Source organism: Sceloporus occidentalis, unplaced genomic scaffold (genome assembly GCF_023333645.1).
Source record: "Sceloporus occidentalis isolate IW3139 unplaced genomic scaffold, rSceOcc1.0.p SCAF_7, whole genome shotgun sequence".
Taxonomy (NCBI): Eukaryota; Metazoa; Chordata; class Lepidosauria; order Squamata; family Phrynosomatidae; genus Sceloporus; species Sceloporus occidentalis.
Genome location: NW_028316987.1, coordinates 24,330,353 through 24,354,331, shown reverse-complemented (window position 1 = coordinate 24,354,331; position 23,979 = coordinate 24,330,353). Strand labels below are relative to the sequence as shown.

Sequence of the window (23,979 nt, the reverse complement as noted above, 5' to 3'; positions counted from 1 at the left end):
TTAGAGGAATGGCCTGAACAGCTTTTAAAAGATAGGACTGGATGAGTAACAGTGACATTTGTGCTGTCCTGATTTTTTATCCCTGTATTTTTCAGTCCCAAGCAGAACAGCTTCATTGTGAAGCCAAAATTAAGCATTTTAAATCTCTAGTTGCTGAGTTTAGAAAATGCTGGGATGCTGTTGAAATAATTCTACATCCACATAAACTAATGCGTTATACAGATCTTGGTGTGCTTTTCAGAGTCAGCCAAAATCTATAAAACATTAAGGATTCAAGTAGTTATTATCCACGGGTAAGGTTTCACCTGACAAATGTTGCCCCCTGTGCATTATCTCACACTGTGGTATTAAATAAATTTTGCTAACGGCAACATGGGAATTAAAAAAAAATAAGCTTTTTAATATAGCAAGTTTAAGTGGGTCTTAGAATTTGCTTGCTGAGTATCAATAATCTCACTCTGGAATACCAATCAAATTTGCAGGGAAGATTTATTCAAACATCATTCTTCATTTCCCTCTTTTAAAAAAAATTGCTATGTAATACTAAAAGGTTTTGATGGATTGAAATTTTTTAGGCTGTTGTGCTGAAGTGGTTTGTGGCTGGGTGCCTCTTAACAATACTAACACAGTTCTGCAATAAAACATTAGACATGAAAGTGCTTAACATATTCCTTGTTAACCAGGATAAAAAGCCTTTGATTGTGTAGATCATATCAATTGCTTTTAAAGAAATTGGTGTATCACAACATTTGATTATCCTAACATGTAACGTGTACATAATACATAACATCCACATAAACTAATGCATTATACAGAATTTGGTGTGCTTTTCAGGACAAGAGGCTAAGGAAGACAAAATATAGAGAAACAGTGTGGTTTCCAATTCGCAAGAGGGCATTTTATCACCTTATCTGTTTATTTTGTGTGCTGAATGTATCATATGCGAAGCTGGATCAGACTCTGAAGAAGGAGGCATGAAAAGTAGAGAAAGGGACTTCAACAATTTAAGATATCTACATGACACCATACTATTACAAGAAAATAGTAAAGACTTTGAACTACTACTGATGAAAGTCAAAAAAGAAAGTACAAAGGCAAGTTTACAACTGGACATTAAGAAAACAAAAATAATGACTGTTGTTGTTGCTGGTTGTGTGTGTGTGTGTGTCTTCAAGTCATCTCTGACTTGGTGACTCTAAACCAAATCTATCATGGGGTTTTCTCAGGTAGGATTTGTTCAGAGGGTTTTTTGCATTTGTGTTCCTCTGAAGAGGAGAGAATGTGATTTGCCCAAGGCCACCCAGCAGGTTTTCATGGCGAAACAGGGATTCAAACCCTGGTCTCCAGAGTCATAATCCAATGCTCAAACAACTACACTGCATTGGTTCTCAAGAGATGACTTACATAAGTTTGAATTAAATAATGAAGACATTCAGATAGGGGGGAAATTCCTAAACCATTACTCAAATGGAGACTGCAGACAAGAAATCAGAAGAGTAGGACATGGAAGGGGAGCTATGAAGGAACTTGACAAGACTGTACACTTGAGGATCTTGTCTAGTATTATTGAATGTATAGGTAGCAATTCTGGTTCAGTACTAATGACTGAATACACAAGGATTTAATTTTAATAGGGGTTCAAAGCCCTGTGTCTGCATGGATGAATATATCATTTTCAGTTTCATCAACCTTTTGTTTTTCAAAAAGACTCAAGCTCTTTCAATCTACAAATGAGAAAATATGTGAGCTCTTGTAAATTCTTATTTACTGATTTGCTTATTTACTAAATTTGCTAATTTACTAAATTACTTATATACTTATTTATTAATGAACTGAATCAAAATTCTCACCAATCCCTAGTGTTGGATAAACAGCTGTTTCCCTGTTCAAGACCATCAGATTCAGGTGCCTGATGAGACTAATGGCCCCTACTCCATGCTGCTCCCTACATGAGAGTGCTTCTCTCTCTCCACCAGGTAACCTGAGAACAAAGCTTGGAGATATTGTGTGACTTGTAATCATGGCCTGTTACAGACTGCCAAGATAAAGCTGCTTCAGGTCTCTTTGGAGGTATGCTATTTAAATGATGCATTGGTCCTAAGAGTCCGGAGGTCGCACCAAAGCCACACTCCATTCCTAAGCACTGGAGTGCAGCTTTGGTGCAGCTTCCGGATTCTTAGGATGCATGCATCATTTAAGCAGCATACCTCCAAAGAGACCCGAAGCAGCTTTATTTTGGCAGTCTGTAACAGGCCCATGTTTCAGGAATGTGGTACTTTGGGAGGTAACAAGGGCACAAAAATGCACTTTCATCCCTCAGATAAAGAGGTGCGCAAGCATTCCTTAATATCTACACTGAAACTGGGGAATTCCCAGTGGACCCTTGTTATACGCTGGGGTTTGGTTCCAAGATCCCCCGTGTATAACAAAATCCGAGTATGCTCAAGTTCCATTAAATATAATGACATAGCAAAATGGTGTCCCTTATAAAAAATGGGAAATTTGATATTTATAATTCTTATGAACATTTTCAAACCATGTATGCTTGAATCCGTGTATAAAAAAATCTGTGTATAAGAAGGGCCTACTGTACTCATTATAGCTGCTCCCCAAAAACTAACCTTTGTTCCCTGAGTACAGCAAGCTCTTGGAGACTGCAAGACATTTTGCCAGGAGCAGACTGTTTTCAGACCAAAAATGTACATGTGTGCATGCAGTTCTGAACATCTTATGTAGATGGAGTCTAAAGAATAACTGCTGAGTCTGAAAACGCTCACAAGGCCTCTCACAGCGAATGTACTGTGCCTATTAAAATAAATAAATAAATAAATAAATAAATAAATAAATAAATAAATAATGCATTATCTTTTCCCACATAAAATGGTTAAAAACTATCCCCTTAATTACATAGAGTGTAGTAAAGGGCTTCTCAGTTAATGGAAAATCCCAAAGAAATAGGAGAATCAAATAATTCAAGAATATAATGGAATACAGTCTGAACTTTGCAAATAACTTACTGTGGTCTTCAAAAAACAAAGAAGTTCTATTCCTCTCTAGTTACAAAAGAAAAAAAAAATGTATCCTGAAGTAGCTTCCAGAAAAGCTGTCTCTGTGACCCAAAATTAAATGAGTGGGAGACTCAAAGCAGCCTACAGAATATCGAGAACAAATGATCTTGAAGAAAATTAAAACAGTAAGTTCGCTTCCTTCCCTTCTGAATCCAGCCTGATCGTTGTAATGCTGAGCTAAAACCATGAATTCTACTAACAGCAAAGATAGAGCATAACTTTTCAACCTTCCCCTCTCTATGAAACCTCATTGCAAGAGAAGGGATTTCCTCAAGAGCATCTTCTGGCTGAGCCTGAGAAATGATTCAGGTAAGTGAATCAGGTAGACATAATAATTGTCTATTTTCTTCCCACCTCCCTTCCCACCCCCATCATATGTACTTTTGCTAACCAAGACAAGTGTGCCTTGTTCTGTTCCAACTCCTCTTTCTCTGCTGTGAGTAGTCTTGCCTGTCCAACTGCAACTCCACTTGCAGAGAAGTCATCAGGAGAGTGCAGGGAGTTCAGAATGCAAACGGTGTGTGTGTGAACAGCCAGTGAGGTGGTCACTCATCATCCAGTCCAAGACCCCCTCCCCAGGTGCTACCTGGATAGGAAAGGGAGGTGATGCTAGCAGGTACAGCCCCCATGGCCACCACCACTGGCAACTCTCATTCTATGGCTTGGCCAGCAGCACTACCAGATCTGAAAAGGGCTGTCAAGTGTGGCAGCAGCTCCCTACCCCAATCAGTGGCTGCTGTGGGCAGATGGCACAGGTATCCTGACTGGCAAAGGGGGCAACTGGAGTGTGTCAGGCAACTTGGCTCAGATGAGGAGTGCGGCAAGGTAGTCAGAAGGAGGATGGCAGATGGCAAGTGCCCCTCCCTGCTTACTCTTACTACAGCATGGGCTATAAACTGATTGAGATGACGATGATCTGTCGCCCCCTTTCCTCCTATTCTCTCCCTCAAGTGACACTGCCTGCCAAGGGGGCAGTTGGGGCATCAGGCTGGATGGAGCTACTGCAATAGCAGAAGCACTCTCCTCCTCTTCTGTACCACTCTCACCTGCCTTTTGCAGGGCTGGGAGGGGATCCCTGGGGTCCCTGGTCCTGGCCCCCTTCTACTCCTGTCTTTGCTCCATGGGTAGGGGGAGGCAACTAAGACTGGATCTCTCCCTTCACCTGCAGCTCCTACACACTGAAGCTGTGGGGTGGCTGCCTGCCTGGGAGTGACAACATGAGTTACCACTGGGGTGACTCCAACCCTAGTGATGCCATTGTCCACTTCAAGGTTTTTTCTTCAGTGCTGCTGCTCTCCTCCAAGAGCTACAATGCCAGTAGTCACATGCCAAGGGTGAACTACAGAATCCCAGCACAGGGTCTTGCCTCCTGCAAATGTAGCTGATTTGGGGATACTATAACAGAAGGTTCATGTGGAGAGAGGTGGAGCCATAGAAGCCAACATGGATTCTTAGACTTATTTCCTGGAGATGGGCCTTGTTGGCCTCAGACTTTATGCAGTCCTACTCCTTTCTTTCATTTAATGAAATGTGAGGGAATGGTAGACTTTTCTTTGCATAAGACAAGGGCCTAAATTTTCAAAGGATCAGCATCTGTGGAAGTATGGAAATATACTGGCTGCAATATAACCTGAAATAACCGTAACATTTCCAGCACAGTAACCATAGCTTTCCATTACCCATCTTTACTGATCTTATACTAGTACAGTGGGTCCTTGTTATCCACTGGGGTTTGCTTCTAGGAATACTCTATGGATAACAAAATCGGTGGATGCTCAAGTCCAATTAAATACAATGGCATAGTAAAATGATGTCCCTTATATAAAATGGAAAATCAAGGTTTGTTATTTGGAATTTATACTTTTTTTTGGAATATTTTCAAGCTGTGGATGCTTAAAAAACACCCATGGATAAGGAGGGCTGACTGTATAACCATTTACACATTCCATCAAAGAATACTAGAAACTTAAATTTGGTAAGGAAATGGTTACATTTGCTAGAGATCTCTAGCCCCTCCTGACTCATACTTTGGAAAATTCTTGTCCAGTTCCCAAGAGGACAGAACAACATATAAACCAATTTTAGTTCAAAATTACACTTAGCATTCTGCAATGCTCATTACAGACCTATAGAAAAGACCAATTCATACACCAGAATAGGAAAGAATAATCATAAAGATGCACTGATGGCAGAGCTATATATAGAACTTCATCCTTCAAAAATATTCAACATCATAGAATTTTTCAAATATTAACATAATTTTCTCTTTATAGATGAACAATAAAATCCAGTTTAGGTAAATAAAATTATTGCCTCCTTAGAAGCTTTCTCTAAGCTGCAACTTTAAAATTTATACTGCTGTTGCTCACTACATGGATGGTGCAACAGGCATTATTTCCCACTTCCTTGCTCAACCATTCATCACTTTCCCATGACTTTGTCATTCCTAAGCACTTGCCTATAAAACTAAATACAGTATAAATCTAAAGCCTATTGTTAGTCTCAAACAGAGTACCGTATATACTTGTCCATAAGTCTAAACATTTATGCCCCCAAATCGACTCTAAATCCCAGGTCGACTTATTTACGGATCACTATGAAAACATGATAGCAGCTCTTTCAGATTTCCCCATACCGTGCAGAGAAGAGTTTAGCAAGAAAAAGCCAAGCAGAAAGAGTCCTGGGTGATTGACTGATATTGCTATTTGTTTAAGTGTCCCCCTCCTGCCCCCACGTCTGGCTGAAACGAAAGCTGAAATGATGAAGAAAAGGCTCAGTGAGAGTCTCTCTTGCCATATGCACACACAGAAGGAGCCTCCAAGTTTTACCCTCAACCTATCTATGGCTCAAGATAATTTTGGCCCCCAAACCTGACCTCAATTTATACACGAGATCGATTTATTGTTGAGTATATATAGTATAGCCACTGTATTAAAAGAATTTCAGTACATGTTGATCTTTCAAGTTCCCACTGATTTATTGAGTCCACCCTAATAATAATAATATTATTTATTTATTTATTTATTTATTTATATCCCGCCTCTCTGCAAAATGCACCCTATTATGGACTAATTTAAAAAATAGACTGCAAGTATACTTCAGTTAATAAAGCAAATCTGTTCCTGGGTATTATTTCTATAACAGAAAATTTGGTCAGAAAATAACATGGAATTAATAGGGATGCATTTCTACACCACAAAAAAAGAGGAGTAATAATATGCACATGTGAAATGAAACACCAGGTCAGGTAAACCTTGCATAGATAACAAAAAATTTTTGACCATTTTCTAGAGGCTATCTCAATGCATCCAAAGATTACTTTTATTTTCATCATTCTCCACTTTTCTTATCATTTCCATTTTGGGAAGACCAAGTATAATTGTCTCTTTCTGGCAGCTAGCAATAGTCAGCTGAAGTACTTTACAAGAAGTACCATAAAACATTGTATACAATCCCCTGTGAGCAAATAATGTCTACAGATCCCTTGTATATTAACATATCTGAAAAAAATTACAAACTCATACCAAAAAAAAGGTAGCTTCCTATTTTTTTTAAAAAAAGATTAACATCCTCACATTCATAACTGTTAAAGCATATCTATTAATAAAAGCAAGCTCTCATTGGCCTGTTACAGACTGCCAAAATAATGCTGCTTCGGGTGTCTTTGGAGGTGTGCTGTTTAAATGATGCATGGGTCCTAAGAGTCCGGAGGTCGCGCCAAAGCCACACTCCATTCCTAAGCACTGGAGTGCAGCTTTGGTGCAGCTTCTGGATTCTTAGGATGTATGCAGCATTTAAACAGCATACCTCCAAAGAGACCCGAAGCAGCTTTATTTTGGCAGTCTGTAACAGGCCATTCTGCCTTTTGATTTCTGGTAAAGCACATGCATTTGAACTAGGTATTCCCGCCTCAGGTTTCAATGTTGTGATGGATAGTAATAATAATAATAATAATAATAATAATACAACTTAAACCTATAACTTACCGGCCCACACCTCCACTTCTTCAGATCATTCTTCAGCGATCAGCATTGTGCTGAATGCTACTGCAGTGTTCCTTGTAGAAAAGGTAGAGGATTTAGCTGAAAGAAGAAAAAGGAAACTGCTATTCAAAATGACCAAAAAACATTAAGGTCCATTCATACTACACAATTATAGTGCTATATTCCACTTTAACTGCCACAGCAACATCCCATGGAGTCCTAGGACAAGCACTTTAGGGAAGGGCTTTCAGAATTCTCAGCCATAAACTCTAGTGCCCAACAGACTACAAGTCCCAGGATTAACTAGGATGTTGCCAGAGCAATTAAATCAGAAAATAGCACTATATTTGTGTGGTGTAAATTGGTCCTTAGTTTGGATTTTAGAAAGCACTGTACAAACTAGTTAACATGGGTTTCAGAGGAATAAGTCATGCCAGATAAATCTGATCTCTTTTTCTGATAAAATTACCAGCTTGATAGATGAAGGGGATGCTGTGGATATTGCATATCTTGATTTCACTAAGACCTATGACATTCCTGCAAACAACCTTGTAAAATGTGGACTAGACAAGATAACTGTTACATGGATTTGTTGACCAGCCAAACCCAAAGGCTGCACAACAATGGCTCTTTTTCATCCTGGAGAGAAGTGACTAGTGGGGTGCGACAGGGTTCTTTACTGGGCTCATTACTATTCAACAACTTTGTCAATGACTTGGATGAAAGAATTGAGGGGAATACTTTACAAATTAACAGATGTCACCAAATTGGGAGGAGTAGCTAATATCCCAGAGGAGAGGATCAGAATTCAAAATGACACGAATAGACTAGAAAGCTAGGCCAAAGCTAAAAGAAATGAAATTCAACATGGAGAAATGTAAGGTACTTAGGGCAGAAAAATAAAATGCACAGATATAGGATATAGGATGGGGGAGACCTGGTGTAACAAGACTACGTGTGAAAGGGATCTAGGAGTCCAAGTAGACCACAAGTTGAACATGAGTCAACAGTGTGATGCAGCAGCTAAAAAGGCCAATGCGATTTTAGGCTGCATCAGTGGAAGGATAGTGTCTAGATCAAGGAAAGTAATAGTGCCACTCTATTCTGCTCTGGTCAGTGCCCACCTGGAATACTGTGTCCAGTTCTGGGCACCACAATTTAAAAAGGATGTTGAGAAACTGGAGCATGTGCAAAGGAGGGCGACTATAATGGTGAAGGGTCTGGAAACCATGCCTTATGAGGAAAGACTTAGGGAGCTGGGATTGTTTAGCCTGGAAAAAAGAAGGTTAAGGAGTGATATGATAGTCCTGTTTAAATATTTGAAGGGATGTCATATTGAGGAGGCAACACGCTTGTTTTCTGCTGCTCCAGAGAACAGGACCTGGAGCAATGGATGCAAGCTACAGGAAAAGAGATTCCACCTCAACATAATCATAATCAAATTTTATTTCTATCCAGCTTCTCCTGTAGGATCGAGGCAGCTTACAATTACAATAAAATTCATTAGGAGGAACTTCCTGACAGTAAGGGCTGTTCAACAGTGGAACACACTCCCTCGGAGTGTAGTGGAGTCTCCTTCCTTGGAGGTCTTTAAACAGAGGCTGGATGGCCATCTGTTGAGTGTGCTTTGATTGAGAGTTCCTGCATGGCAGGAGGTTGGAGTGGATGACCCTTGTGGTCTCTTCCAACTCAATGATTCTATGAGATCTTTTTATGGTGAGGTTCCTCACCAGCAGTCATCATACCCTTTTATACAGAGTTACAAACGTGTCTCATGTCTCACGGGCCAGTGAGTTCATCCCCTTGTTCACTGCAGGATCTTCAGCTAGAGCATCCCAAGAAGGTAGCTGTCCAACCTCTTTTTGAAGATGTTCAGAGAAGACCTCTAGGTAATTGGTTCCCTTGATAAACTGCTCTTACTGTCAAGAAATAAAAGTCTACATCACAGGTGATGAGATGGCAACTGTCCAATGAGATGGGCAGTTGCAGGAGAAACATAAACCTTTGAGATGGTTCGGGGGAGAGGTTTTAAAAATGCCTGGATGCAACACAAAGTTTTTTTGTCTCATCCCTGTTGCCCTTCTCTGAAACGTCCCACTCAACTTGTCTATATTCTTAAAACGAGGCTCCCAGAACTGAATGCAGTATTCCAGATGAGCTGAGATCAGAGTAGAATAAAGTGGGATTAGAACTTCCCTTGACTTGGAAATTATGGTTTTACTAATACTGCCTAAAATAGTATTTGCTTTCTTTGCTGCAGCATCATACTGCTGTGCCATGTTCAATTTACAATCAACAATAATCCCAAGGTCCCTTTCACATGTGCTTCTGAGCACAGTATCTCCTATCCTATACCTGTGCATTTAGTTTTTGTTGCCTAAATACAGAATTTTGCATTTGCCTTTGTTGAATTTCATTTTATTAATTTCTGACCACTTTTGTGTTTTATCAAGGTCCTTCTGAATTCTGTTCATGTGTTTTAATGTTTTAGCTTTCCCTCTTAGTTTTGTATTATCCAGAATTAAGGATTCCCTCCACTCCGTCATCTAAATACAAATATTCTTTGACAACTTTCATCCATCATAAATCTTATGTGTTAAAATATGATGCCACTCTACCACTATGCCATAAAATAGGGAACTGCTATATAACAAGAAGGTATAATTTATCTAAAGATTACAACCACAGCAGTGCATAAATTTCTTTCTTTCTGTTGATTATGCAATTATCCTTTTAACAAGGTACTATTGTCATATCTGATATAGAACTCTGTTTCTCATTTAATTTCAGAAGTTGAAAATTGGTCTGGAGACTGAAGATCAAAAAGCACTGCATTAATTAAACCTCTGTTATATTGCTTCATCGACAAAATACTTTTCTATGATTGCATTGTTAGTTTCAGGTGATATAAATAAAAGATAATACAACTCAGTAAACCCAAAAGCAAAATAAACCATGTTGATCCATAAGACAAAATGAAATCCAAAATACATTTATTATACCTGTAGCAAATCAGTCACTTTACCACAAAATGAGAGGGAAGTTGGCATGTGGGTTTAATATATCAAAAATGCATGACCTTGAATCTGTATCTGATTTTTTTTAACAATTATTAATAATTGTATTTTGCAGTTATTATTTTATCAAATTATTTTTTATACTGGTCAACTATTACTATATAAAAAATCCCACCAATCAATGCTTTTTTCCCCCTTTCTAGCCAGACTTTCCCAAACTGCTTGCCTTATGAACTGACTTAAACTCCTTTTCCAATGGAGAATCCTTCCTCCGTTTGCATTATAAATTGAATTCTCCTTTTCTGGGTAAATGCTCTTTCAAGCAGCCTAGGAGACTATTGAGCTGAGTCAGATGACTGACTGTCTCTATGCATCCCAAATTCCTGATGTTTCTGGCTAGCATCAGCTCACCGTACTGAAGTCTCAAGCTTCAAGATCCTTCACTTTTATATTTTTCTGATTTTTTCCACTGTCAGTACTTATTTATCTGTCCTGTTTTGGCCACAGTTTTTTGGGATAAGAAAGGTTTTGGCGACTATGGGCCCAAACAGACAGGCCAAAATAAAGCTGCTTCTGGTCACTTTGGAGGTATGCTGTTTAAATGACACAAGTATCTTAAGAGGCTAGAAGCTGCATCAAAACTGTGCTCCAGTCCTTAGCTTTGGCGCGGCTTCCGGCCTCTTAGGACGCATACATAATTTAAACAGCACACCTCCAAAGTGACCTGAAGCAGCTTTATTTTGGCTTGTCTGTTTGGGCCCTATCTTCAGAAGGACCAAATAGTTAATGCAGATTAGTACTCTAATGTGCTGTGTCAATTACAGGAGGCACTGAAGGAAGGGAGTGTCCTGTTTTTGCGGTACAATGCACCTGCTCATAGGGCTGGCAAGATGTTGGGTGTTTTGAAGACTCTGGGTTTGAGTGCATAGACCATCCACTCTGCTCACTAGATCTTGCTCCATCTGATTATTTCCAGTTTCCAAACCTTAAAAAGGTTTGAAAGTAAGAACATTTCCAAGTGATTCAGAAGTGATAGCAGAGCAGTGTTCCAGTGACCACACATCAGAATTTTTTTTTCTTCGAAAGGTTAAAGAAACTTGGGAAATGCTGAGAAAACCCCATGAAAGGTTTGGCTTAGGATCACCATAAGTCAGAAATGACTTTGAAGGCAAACAGGACCTAGGACACCATGTAGGCAACAGAAAACCAGTGGCAGGTATTAATATTAAAAAAATTTTTAAAAGGGTAAATTAATACAGTAGATCATGAAGAAAATTATGGAACCTTATTTTCTTGTATCTATGTATTTATTTTAAAATCTTGTGGAAAACCCTTTTTCATTCCCCATGTGAATATTATACAAATACTCTTTCCATCCCTACTGTTAAAGGCATACTCAGTATTTTTTATGTCTTCCATTCTCTTCCTGTTACAGGCATTTCACAAGACATACTAGAGGGCATGAGAGTTTTACCTTACCTATTTCCCAGCTGTATCTGCATGGTCCTGCTTTGTGTTTTCTCACACATTTTCCCTGCTCCTAATGTGTAGCTCAGTACTTAGCTCTGGTCTTTTACCTCCTTCTTACACATCACTTAATGTATATTCCTTTTGATTTGGCATTTTTCCAACCTTCCCAAAGATGCACGTAATTACTTTTCAGAATGGAACCCATTCCTTTCCCAAATCTTTCATATTGTAGTGACATTCACTATCCAAGGAGCCAAACCTTTCCCAATGACACTCTCTGCACAGTCAGCTGTTCACTTCCAGGATATATTTTTCTTTTGCAGTGCCATAGCACACAGAAGGCAGCAATGATCAAAATTCCACTTTACCCTTCACTTCCTTCATTTCCCAAATTACAGATTCATAGTCTTTGGTTGTATACATTCAGCTCCTGTAATGATATGTAAGATTTATATACTGCCTACATCTCCCTCAGTAGAGGTTGCATTCATGCTACACAATTATAGTGCAATGATTCCACTTCAACTGCCATAGTTGCATCCTATGGATCCTAGGATTTATAGTTTGGTGAGACACTAAAGCACGGTGACTGAGAATTCTAAATGCCCTCCCCAAACTGCAAATCCCAGTATTACACAGTTGCCGACCATGATAATTAATGTGAAATCACCACACAATTTGATTCAGTGTTTAACTCTTTTTAAAGAAAAACGAAATGAGCACATTTCACAATGAATATGCCTCGAGTATTATTTTTATGAAGTCTAATCCACTTCTAGGGGTGGATGAGGAGAATGGTTCTGATATCAGATCACTGACAAAGAAAGAGGATTACTAGGGAAGATATATTTCTGTCTTTCTGTTCATTTGTGTTCACGTTCATTCTCTGTGCATTTATTCCATAAGCAACAGCAGAGATACACCATGTCAAGAGAAACAAACTACAGTTGGCCCTCTGTTTTGGTGGCGGATCTGTTCCGGACTCCCCCCCCCTTGCAAAAATGGAGGTGCATAGTCAAGCCCCATAGGCTTGAATGAGGCATGCCCCCATGTGTGTAGCCCGGGCGCGCGCACCACTGAAAATAGTGGCGGTCACTCCTCCATAGATATTCAAGGTCGTGGATCTCAGATCTGCAAGTTAGGAGAGGTGACTGTATTGCATTGCATAGAATATCAAAGTTGTTACTACCTTAAGAGCTCTTACCATTGCTCTTGTAACTAATATCCCAAAGGAGTGCATGGGATCTCCTGTTTTCTTGTGTGCCCCCCCTCCTCTTTGGGGCATGATGCCCCAGTGGTAAGGCTAGAGGTGTATATGAAGACTGAGTGACAAGTGTGGATTGTGTTCTGGAAAACTGATTTGCTTGGTTAAGAGAATGAGAGGAAGTAAGTGTTGTGGTGAAAGTGAGAATGAGAATGAGAGAGGCCGGCATCCTGCTTGATTCATCACAAATTTTGTTAGATATATTGTGTTGTTTGTACTGTATTGTTTTTATATGAAAACTATTGTTATATATTTCATGTCACCTTCTTTGGGGCATTTTTGTGTCAGGAACAAAAAAGTTGTTTCATTCGGCCACAATATGATAGAAAGAGCTTTGCATTATCTCCAGTTTGGAGGAAATTTAAAGTTCAAACCAGAGGGCCTGATACAAAGAGAATGTCCCCTGCTACAGAGGGCCGCCCTCCTCGTCTACGTACTGGATTATGCCACAGCATACCTATGTGCTGTGATTGAAGGCAAAGATTATAGGCTTTAACACCCTTGCAGCCTACCTACTGGTTTTGATACAATATACCTACAAGCTGTGTTTGAAGTCCAAGATTATAGGCTTTAGCAGTTCAACCCTAATATATACCACTTACACATAATAAAAGAGATTGTGAGTCACTGAAGTGACAGGATTAAATATGAAACCTCTAATTATGCATTTAATCATTGACTATTTCTGCACCCCTTTCAACACAAAGACATAATTTTCCTCTAACAGAAGCCATGACACAACAGGCAGTTAAACATCTGTGTAAAGAGGGATGGCTTTTTAAACCAGCTCGCAAATAGAAGTCTTGCAGTCTAGTAATAACAATAATTTATTAAATGCCAAAACCGGCATTGCAAATGGGGACATAGAAATTGCTACTCCATGAAATAAAAATAAAATGAAAACCTGTTCTGTCCCTTCAGTGGGGGACTGCTGCGTGATTGCCAGGCAGCTCAACAAATCCTTACCAAAGCAGGAAGGAGCTGCATAGTAATGTAACATGCTATGGAGTTGTGTATTTTGGTCCTGAGACACGTTTTCATTAACTGACACTTATAAACTAGATCGGATGCCTTTCCTAGGACTGGTCCCTTTTAGCTGCTGAACTAAAAACCTCCAATATGCCCCCTTGATATGAAAGAGGAGTGACATTGACTGCTAATTTAGAATCATCTCACCATACCTTTCTGGGTGCTTTGTAAAGAATGGGAACAGCAGTGCTAAGTAAGAAGGAGAGTGAATAGACACCTTGCATGTCTAGGACCCCAGCAAATTTTGAATATTACTGAACAGTGGATAATCCTTGGTCCTCTCTGGTGCTTAAAACAAGGGCACCTTCTTGTTGTGCCATCTAGTGGCAACTTTGGTGCACCTTTGGGCTGTTATCTATTATCTCCTCTGTTGTAAACCGCTCGGATTCCCAGTGATTGGGCGGTATATAAATAAATCCTATTATTATTATTATTAGTAGTAGTAGTAGTAGTATGGAGAAGTCTGAGATCCTTAGCATACTGGCTTTGATGTCCTATCTCCCTATTCAGTCATTGAACAAAGCATAACAAACAGTGTGGGAGGAGCTGAATTTCAGAAATGGGGTCCTGAAGGCCAAAGTCATCAGAAAGAACTCATCAGAAGGTGCTGTTCTGAAAAAGTGTCTCCATCATGCAAGAAGAAACAACTCCGCTATGTTCTGAATATACAGCCGGCCCTTCTTATACATGGATTCAAGCATACATGGTTTGAAAATGTTCAAAAAAAAAAGGATAAATTTCAAATATCAAACCTTGATTTTCCATTTTTTATAAGGCACACCATTTTGCTATGTCATTATATTTAATGGGACTTCAGCATACATGGATTTTGTTATACACAAGGGATCTTGGAACCAAATCCCAGTGTATAAGAAGGGTCCACTGTAGTCATAAAATCTGCTAATGGATAGCTAGGGGCCCAGAGCAAAAGAGCCAGAGCAATTGTAGCGGATGTTATATGTAAGAGGATGGTGGAGAACATGGCAGAATTGGCTGAGTTATTCATAGACTCCCAGCCCCAAGTAGAATGAGTACCCCAAAAGGAGGCATAGGTTGTGGTGCACCATTGCTACCATGTGGGATATGAGTGGGCATGGCTCCTCTTTAACCAAGCTGCTGCCACTTCTGACAGCTTGGGTTTGGTTCCAAGACCCTCAGCGGATACCAAAATCCATGGATGCTCAAGTCCCATTAAATACAATAGTGTAGTGAAATGGTATCTCTTATACAAAATAGCAAAATAAAGGTTTGCTTTTGGGAATTTATATCTTTCCAAAGTATTTTCAAGCCATGGATGGTTGAATCCCCGGATAAAGAATCTGTGGCTATGGAGGACGATTGTACAGCCAGGGTGTTGCCTCTCCTGCTATGCTGATGGAGGCCATGGGTGACAGTATGGGTGGCAACAGAGTCCCCTGTTTCTGCCACTAACAAGCTTCCTCTGAAGTGCCTATGCTACCCACCAGGGATGTCAAAGGGGATCAAGATACAGTCAATCTGATGGACTGCATCAAGTGCTCAGGAGAGTTTGGCTTGGTTTTATAAGTTCATGATGATGGTGTGTTCCATGCTCACACACAGCCATAAAGCATTTTCTGCCATGCTCCCTTTTTTCTCCTTTCTGCTTGAAAAAGTGGCATTTACCAAGACATCTGTCTAGCCAACATTTGGAGAAATGAACCTCCTTCATTTTAAAAAAATGTTCTTGTTTTTCAAGTTTCTTTCTATATTTCTACTATGAAGCTAGCTAGTGGCATAGGAGGAGAGCAACTGCTCAGAGAAATCTGTCTGTGTGTCCTACTTCCTCACAGTGGGAGTAAAAAATTTTGGAAGTCACCAGCCCATCTGCAGCCATACTACCTTCCCCCTGTACTTATGAGAGAGATGCTGTAAATCTAGCACCTATAAAGGTTCTTTGCAATGGAAACATTAGAAGTACTCAGTGTATTACTCATTTTCACTAAAAGAATTAAAATGGTTTTATTCCAGAGATGTCACGAGAACCTGGAACTCTTCCTGACGTGCAGCATCCATTTAGCAGAATTTCTCTTATGGTGGGCTTTTCTTGGGGCAAGACCTGATAGTCTCACCGTTCCTTATTAACAGTCCCCATATTTAAAAAGGCGTACATTGTAGAGATGTAATGGTAATTTTTTCTCATGTAATTTAACTTAGTAGGACATATCATATGTGAGTAAACAGTTCAAATGCACATATTGTAATTCCAATACAAATGCAGACCGGCACTTTTTGCCAGCCTGTGGGTTGAGTCAGGGCACAGCATCTTGACGCTGGATGCCCTGACTCTGCCCCCAGGGTGTCATGACATTGTGTGCCTTTCCAGATGGTGCACGGCATCATGGCATGCCTCCAGTGCTGCATCCACATGATGCAGTGCCAAAGGGGCACCATACAGCTGTGCTGCTGCAGATATGGCACCCTTTGGAGGGCGCAAAAAGGAGCTGCTTTTTATGGCTCCTTTTTGCGCTCTCCAGAGGTCAGATCGGGGCTGCAATGTGAGGCTGCCATGGCCCCAATCCAGCCAGGAAAGGGGCAGCCTCTTGCTGCCCATTACAAGCCGTCTGTAGAGCCTCTTAGACCATACAAAAAGACTTTATCTTTTCTTTTTCTTTGTTTGGTTCCAGTTCCCAAAAATCTGAAGAGTCATATGAAGCACATACCTTCATAATCTTCTGCCTAACCATTCTGAACAGAGACATAAGAAAGGGAAAAAAAGATAAAAGGTGTTAAGACAAGAAAAAAAGAGAAGAGAAGGTTAAGAGGTGATATGATAGCCCTGTTTAAATATTTGAAAGAATGTCATATTGAAGAGGGAGCAAGCTTGTTTTCTGCTGCTCCAGAGAACAAGACCCAGAACAATGGATGCAAGCTACAGGAGAAGAGATTCCACCTCAACATTAGGAGGAACTTCCTGACAGTCAGGGCTGTTTGACAGTGGAACAAACTCCCTCGGAGTGTAGTGGAATCTCCTTCCTTGGAGGTCTTTAAGCAGAGGCTAGATGGCCATCTGTCGGGGATGCTTTGATTTGTATTTCCTGCATGGCAAGGGGTTGGACTGGATGGCCCCTGCTGTCTCTTCCAACTCTATGATTCTATTCTATTCTATGAAATTAAATTCAAAGCATTTGCAGACAGTATAATGATAATCATGGATAATCCTTTAAATGGACTCCATGATGATCACTAAACCTGCTACAAAAAGTTAGAGAATATGGGAAATTTGCAGGTTTCAAGGTAAATATTGATAAAACAAAGTTTTGGCCAAAAATATGTGTGTCCAAGAGGAGAATAATAATAATAATAATAATAATAATAATAATAATAATAATTGGGCCCAGGGTACTTGGAGGACCGCCTCTCCCCATACAATCCGCCCCGCACACTCAGAACATCTGGGACCAATTTGTTAGAGGTCCCTAAATCCCATTTGGTGAGGACCTCACAGAGGGCTTTCACTATCGCCGCCCCCTCATTGTGGAATAAGCTCCCTGTAGAGCTCCGTTCCTCTGCATCTTTAGTTTCTTTTAAGAAACAATTAAAAACGCATCTATTCCAGTTGGCTTTTTCACTTTAGGTAATAGTGTTTTTTCTCTGCTCCTTGCCCTCTGTTTTTCGACCCCGGATTAGTGCAATATATTGTCTTTTTCTTGCCCCTAGTGAATTGTGATTTGTATAGATTCCCATTCCTACCCCTAGTAATGATGTTTTTAAACTTTTTATATTGTGATGTTTTACTTGTATTTATCGTTTATCGTTTTTTGTCTTGTAAGCCGCCTTGATCATGCAATTGGAAAGGCGGGATATAAATAAAAATTATTATTATTATTATTATTATTATTATTATTATTTATATACCGCCCAATCACTGGGAATCCGAGCGGTTTACAATAGAGGGGATAACAGACAGTTCCCTGCCCACAGGCTTACAATCTAAAAGACACGACACAAAAGGAGAAGGGAATGGTGAGGGGGGAGGGAATCAGGTCCAGCATTCTTCTCTCCCTCTGAGGCCTGGACCAAGGCAGATGGACCGGAGGGAGGGCTCTTCTTCTTCAGGCTAGCCCCTGATGGTACTGGGCCAGCCTTCTCTCTCCCTCAGAGGCTTAAGAATGACTTAGGGGCCATGCCCATGGTGCAAAAGGAGTGGCTAGAGGATTCTCTCATCCTGATCGATGCAGGACCATAGTGACTGCATAGGTCTGGTCCCAATCTGGGCCACCGCCTCGGTCCCAAACAGGACACTGGCAAAGAGTGGACTTTTTCTGCTCCTTTTGCAGCAATCTTTTCCTGGCAGAGTGTTCTTTGCTGCTTTCTGCGTGGCCTCCGGCTATGGGGGGCGGGGGGTGTCATCAAAACACCATGCCCTCAACATGGCCTGACGCCTTTGACCCATCTACTTCAGGCCTTAATTTATAAAACTGGATTTGAAATTTTGTAAAAAAGTGTTTGGGAAACTATTTAGAAAAATATAAAGTAGCAAAATATGAAGTTATGAACTTTAGGTAGAAAATCTGTAATTAAAATGAATGTGTTCCCAAAATTAATGTACCTATTTCAGACAGCCCCAACTTTATCCAATGCACCATTTAAAATTGGCAAAGGATTTAACAAAAATTGTATGGATAAGTAAGAAGATGACAATTGGATGGAACGTATTAATAGAGGCCAAGGAGGAGGTGGAATGTGCTTTCTGCTATGAAAATATATTCTGAAGACACATGTCATGTCATCTTGATTGAAAAATCATCCTAGTAAATTCAAGGATATTAGAATTAGAAGGGCACTGAGACAGGGCTGGCATGCATACTTGTGTTATGTAAAAATAAAGATGAATATGGATATTAAAAATCACATGAATAGAAAAGCAGTGCTAAGAATCTGAGGAAAGATATAAAAGACGATTAGGACCAAAATTAGCTGGATGAATATCTCCACAAGAGTCCTTTTACAGAAGAGTAATGGAGAGCTTATAGAATTGGTTAAAATATAAAGTTTTTATTAAGAGATTATAATGGAAAATGGGCCTTTAAGGAATTCAAGAAATTAGCGGACGAAGGAGAAAAAATAAAATTGTTACCGTACTTTTTTTGGTGATTTTAAAATTATTGCTTTAATTTTATTCAGTTTATTTTTCATATGGTTTTTATACTTCTGTTATAAGCCATCTTGAATACTAATCATTAAATAGATATTTGTATTGCAAGAAGAAAGATAAATCTCTCTGTAACTGTGTATCAATGAGCGTAAAAACATTTTAGTATGTTGTCGAATGGATGGAAAACACACATCAAATCACAAAGCTGAAGCAGATTCTGAAACATGTTTAAAATGGCAGATATTGGGAATTTAGATTTTGAGCTTGCTGTGTGTTACAGCAGAAAGGCAAACAAAAGTACCCAAGACAACAATCACATATGTATTCTTGCATTCATCTATTGGTACATGGACGTTCATTCATGTAGATTAAAAACACCTTGAAGGTAATGGCTTTCCATTCCTGATATCACTGCCAGAAAATGGACATTACATTTGAACATTTTAAAGAACGTATTAAAAACCAATTAGTGTAAATAAGTCATTATGATTGCTCAAGGCATTTTCATGTTTAGAGGTGATATACCTCTGAAGGCCAGATTCTGGAGACAGTCTGCTGAGAGACCTGTCTACGTAGAGATTTAGAAATATTGCTATATTTTGAATAAAAATACAGTACTCCTGATAGAGGGAAGATTATGACTACAGCTGCATCTGTACTGGAGATACAATGCAGCTGAATACTGCTTTAACTGCCATGGCTCCATTCTATGGAATCTTGGGAGTTGTAGTTTGTTGTGGCATCAGAGCTCTCTGACAGAGAAGGTTAAATCTCCCACAAAGGCTGCATTAGTTTCAGACTTAAAAAGAGGTAAATGCTGGTCTAGACTGAATGTTCTGGCAAATTGGAACCACTGTATTATAGCCTTCTTTGGGTGGAGAAGACCAAAAAATGTTGCATGACACCAAAATACCACTATTATATCTACTACCATCCAGTAATCACCAATGTATATTGTTTTATTTCATCATGAGAATATCAACATAGGCTTCATGTAAAGAGTTATCAAGAAGCTATATTTGATTATTTCTATCAGAAACTCAGCCAGCCACAAACCAACAAAGAGCACAGTTGGTTGCAAAAGAAAAAAGAAAAAAAAGATCTGAGCCAACTGTTTATAACTATGAATAATTTATATGGCACCAACAATGTATTAGCACAGGAAATGCATCTTTTAGATGGTGATGGGAAACAAAATACATTCCAAGCCACCTTGTATGCCCTAGAGAAGAAAAGGCAGACAGCTCATTCTTGTTGGCATCACCTGCAGTTCCAATCACAGAGCCCCAGCAGTATCACCAATGCTCCAATAGCTCATGGGGTGTATGTGAGTGCAAGGAACTATTTTAAAGTGCTGTGGTTCTGCCTGTTATTCATTGAAATGTTCGATAGCTCTTGAGCTATAATGCAAAAGGATCAGTGTGCATTTACTTTTCTGTGCCATAACATAGGTAGGAATCCAAAACTGCTTAGATGACAATTTCAAGAAGAGAAGCCCATGGCCTGCTGTCATGTTGACTACAATTCCCTCTACCCTGATTCTTATCTAAACCACTTCAATCTTATTTATGCCCAAGTTTGCAATATTCTTCATTAAAAGCTCTCTCTCTCTCTGGATGAATGGAAGGCTTGCATGTTATTGTTAGTTCAAATCGGACTTGATCCATTAAATAAATGGGAACTACCATAGATAAAATAACACTTGTGTAAACCCCACTGATTCAATGGGTTTGTTCTTGTTTGAATGAAAAATTAGATTTAGGTTGAAAAGTCCAGAAGTATTCAGAGATTACTCCTGGCTGGGCTTCCTCTTTCTCACCTCCGTCCTTTAATCTCTGTCCAGCATTCAGCTGCACACATTATCACTTCCACCCACCGCTCTGACCACATCTCTCCTTTGTTGGCATCCCTTCACTGGCTCCCCCTCCCTTTCCGCATTCAGTATAAGCTCCTGCTGTCGACATTTAAAGCCCTCCATGGACTGGCCCCTCGTTACTTATCAGACCTTCTTTCTTCTCACCTTCCCACTAGGGCCCTCCGTTCTGGTAGTCAAGGTCTACTGTTTCAGCCCAGGATTTCCTCTGTCCCATCCCGGATTCGCCCCTTTTCACTTGCTGCCCCTCACTCCTGGAACCTTCTTCCCCCACAAGCAAGAGCCATCACTTCTTTAACCAGCTTCAAAACGGAGTTGAAAACCATCCTGTTCAGAGAAGCCTTCCCAGGCATTGCGTAATTGTCGCTTACTACTTGATATTCTTTTGGTGCCTGTTTATCAAACCATTTCCTGTATTGCTATGTACTGTATATGCATTATCCTACTTGAGAGTATGTATTTTCCCTGGATGAAGATTAACCTTCCATTATGAAGCCAAGCCCTCCCTCCAGTCCATCTGCCTTGGTCCAGGCCTCGGAGGTAGAGAGGAACTGCTGGACCTCTTACCCTTTCCCTCCACCACTCCCTTCTCCTTCTGTGTCATGCCTTTTTAGACTGTAAGCCCAAGGGCAGGGAACCGTCTAACCAAAAAGATTGCATGTACAGCGCTGTGTAAATTTACAGCACTTCATAAATAAAGGTTAATAATAATAATAATAATAAACAATATGGGTTTAAAATCTACAATTCAGAATATCTAACTGCAGTAATAATGTTAAATATTGCATTATAACAATAAGTGCAAAACATTTTTCCAAAGTATATCCAAATACAGAATTAGATTTAGAGGTAGGAAGCATGTGGTCTTCCAAATGCTTTTAGGTGGCAAATCCCATCAGCTCTAGACAGCATCACCTAGATCAGGACCATGGAAGGGCTATATTTTCCTCAGCCCTGTTATATTTTCTCCCTCAGACAAAGAGTCTCCTATCTTCTTCTTCAGGATGTAGTTTGATATTCACCAAAGAAAACCATCAGACCCTTATCCCCAATTCTCTCCACTCCTTGTCTACAGAGTGAGAATGAGATCCCCAGCTCCTACTGAATTCACTGTAATCCCTAACTGGGTAACTTCCCAATTAAAGCACTAGTCACAGACTTTTACTTCTAATAAAAGAAAATAGGTTTCCTACGTATTTCAAATGTACAAGAAGTATTGATTCAATTTGATCTCTTAATGTAAACCACTTACTTGATTGCATGCAAAGAAAAAGCAGATGGCCTCTATTATGGTAATATGATTTCCTCTAGCAAACATTACTCACGATATAGAAAATGCTTATGTTGATCTCTTTCAACATGATGGGCGTGCTTTGCATCTTCTCAAAATGAATCTCATAATTCTACTCAAGATGCAACAGAGCAACTATGAATTCTATACAAATCAAATCAAATCATGCAGGTGATGCATCCCTTATTTAAAATCAAACAGATGGGGTAAGAGTGGGCTGGGGAGAAGGAGAAGTCATATGAATTGCATCAACAGAAGTGCTTCTCTGGGCTACTGTGTTTTGATGCCTCACCAAACATCTAAATCAGAAACAGAACGGATAGCCACCATGTTTGAGGGAAACAGTTTCCCTTTTCACAACTGTTTGCAAGATGACCTTTTGCAGGCAAATAACTTCATTCTAAACTTCACTTTTATTGCTTTAACTCTCTTTATACCTAGATAATCCTCTCTCACCCCACTCCTTGCTCTAAGACTATTATTGAAGTGCCATCATACCCTCTTTCATTCCCCTGAATGCAAATAGCTCTCGCAACTTTCCCACTTTAGCCCTACTTTTAATGTGCCACCATTTTCTTGTTTTGAATGTGCAATTGGGCCTTGAGTATAACAGCTTTGACACTCACAGCTTTGATTATTTGTGAGTTTGTTGCTGTGTGTGTGCGCGATCCTCCTTCTCTTCCCCAGGTTTTTCCCCTTGGTGAGTGGGGGTGCACACAGGTCCCCCTCCTGCCTCCCCTCTGGTACCTTGGCTGGCTTGCCTGGGGCTTGGGGGTGTGCATGTGTGCATGCTGCTGTCCCCCCTCCAGTATCTTGGCTGGCCTGCCTGGAATGTCCATATTACCTTCATATATGGTAATATCTTAACACCCCTATTGTTAATTAATCCCTCTCATCCTTTAGTTGGGTCGTCTTATATCCTCCAATTCACCTTCTCCTCTTTCTATTTTTGGCCTGGTACAGACTGCCGCTTTGCAGCGGCCTGGGGCTGAAATTAGAACTGGGGAGCATGGAGCGTCTGCATACTCCACACTCTCCTGGCACCATTTTGGGAGCACACATGTTCAGATGGCATGCATGTTGATGATGTGTCTTGTGCGCCACCTCTAAATGTTGTGACCCATTAGGGAAAGCACAGCGCCGCTCCAGGACGCTAATGGTGTTTTGGCAGTGGTTCACAAAGGAGCTGCATTTTGCTGCTCCTTTTTGGAGTGCATCATTGGTGGCATCATGCAGTCGCTGTGGCAACAATGTGGGGGCAGAAAGGGGTGGTGTCTCACTGCCCCTTGCTGCCCGTCTGTAGCCACCCTTTGATTATTGAAATCTTGTCCCCCAGATTGTATGCTAATAATGTTCATCCCCTCAACTCTAGAGGGGATCACCATTCAGAGGCTCGATCGAGACATGGGACTCACCCCACATGCTCCTCCTCTTGGTTTGCTTCTGTCAATTGTTGTTTGCATTGTGTTATGGTTAATTGTTTGTACTTTGAGGCATTGATATATATGTTTCTTAAGCTGGAGCCTTATGAGTCCTTGTTCTTCACCCTCATGCTTAAAAAGACTTGGGTTTGAAGGGCCCTGCATACTATACATGAGACAAACTTTGAAGTCTCTTCTAAGCATTTTTTACTTAAAAGTTTAATTATTTCAAATGTGGACAAAATTAAGACTGTCTCTCTCAATGTAAAAGGACTTTATGTATCCGGGTTAATAATTATTTGAAAAAACCTAAACCAAGCATTGTTTTTTTTAACAAGAAATGCATACAAAGGATGGGAAACATTCTAGCATGATCTCCTTTTGACTCACAATATACAATTGGAAATTCTAACAAATCCAGAGGGATTGCAATATTGTTTGATAAAA

At 40.0% G+C, this 23,979-nt stretch overlaps 1 protein-coding gene across 6 annotated transcripts in view; it reads right to left on the bottom strand.

Moving 5' to 3' along the window:
• LOC149309408 (poly(rC)-binding protein 3-like) overlaps nt 1-23,979 on the bottom strand; it is a 256,438-nt gene that overhangs the window by 150,630 nt on the left and 81,829 nt on the right. For all 6 annotated transcript variants that reach the window (XM_089532384.1, XM_089532382.1, XM_089532393.1 and 3 more), the window contains one exon: nt 7,055-7,150. The gene's annotated coding sequence lies outside the window, so the exon portion shown is untranslated. The remainder of the gene's footprint in view (nt 1-7,054; nt 7,151-23,979) is intronic.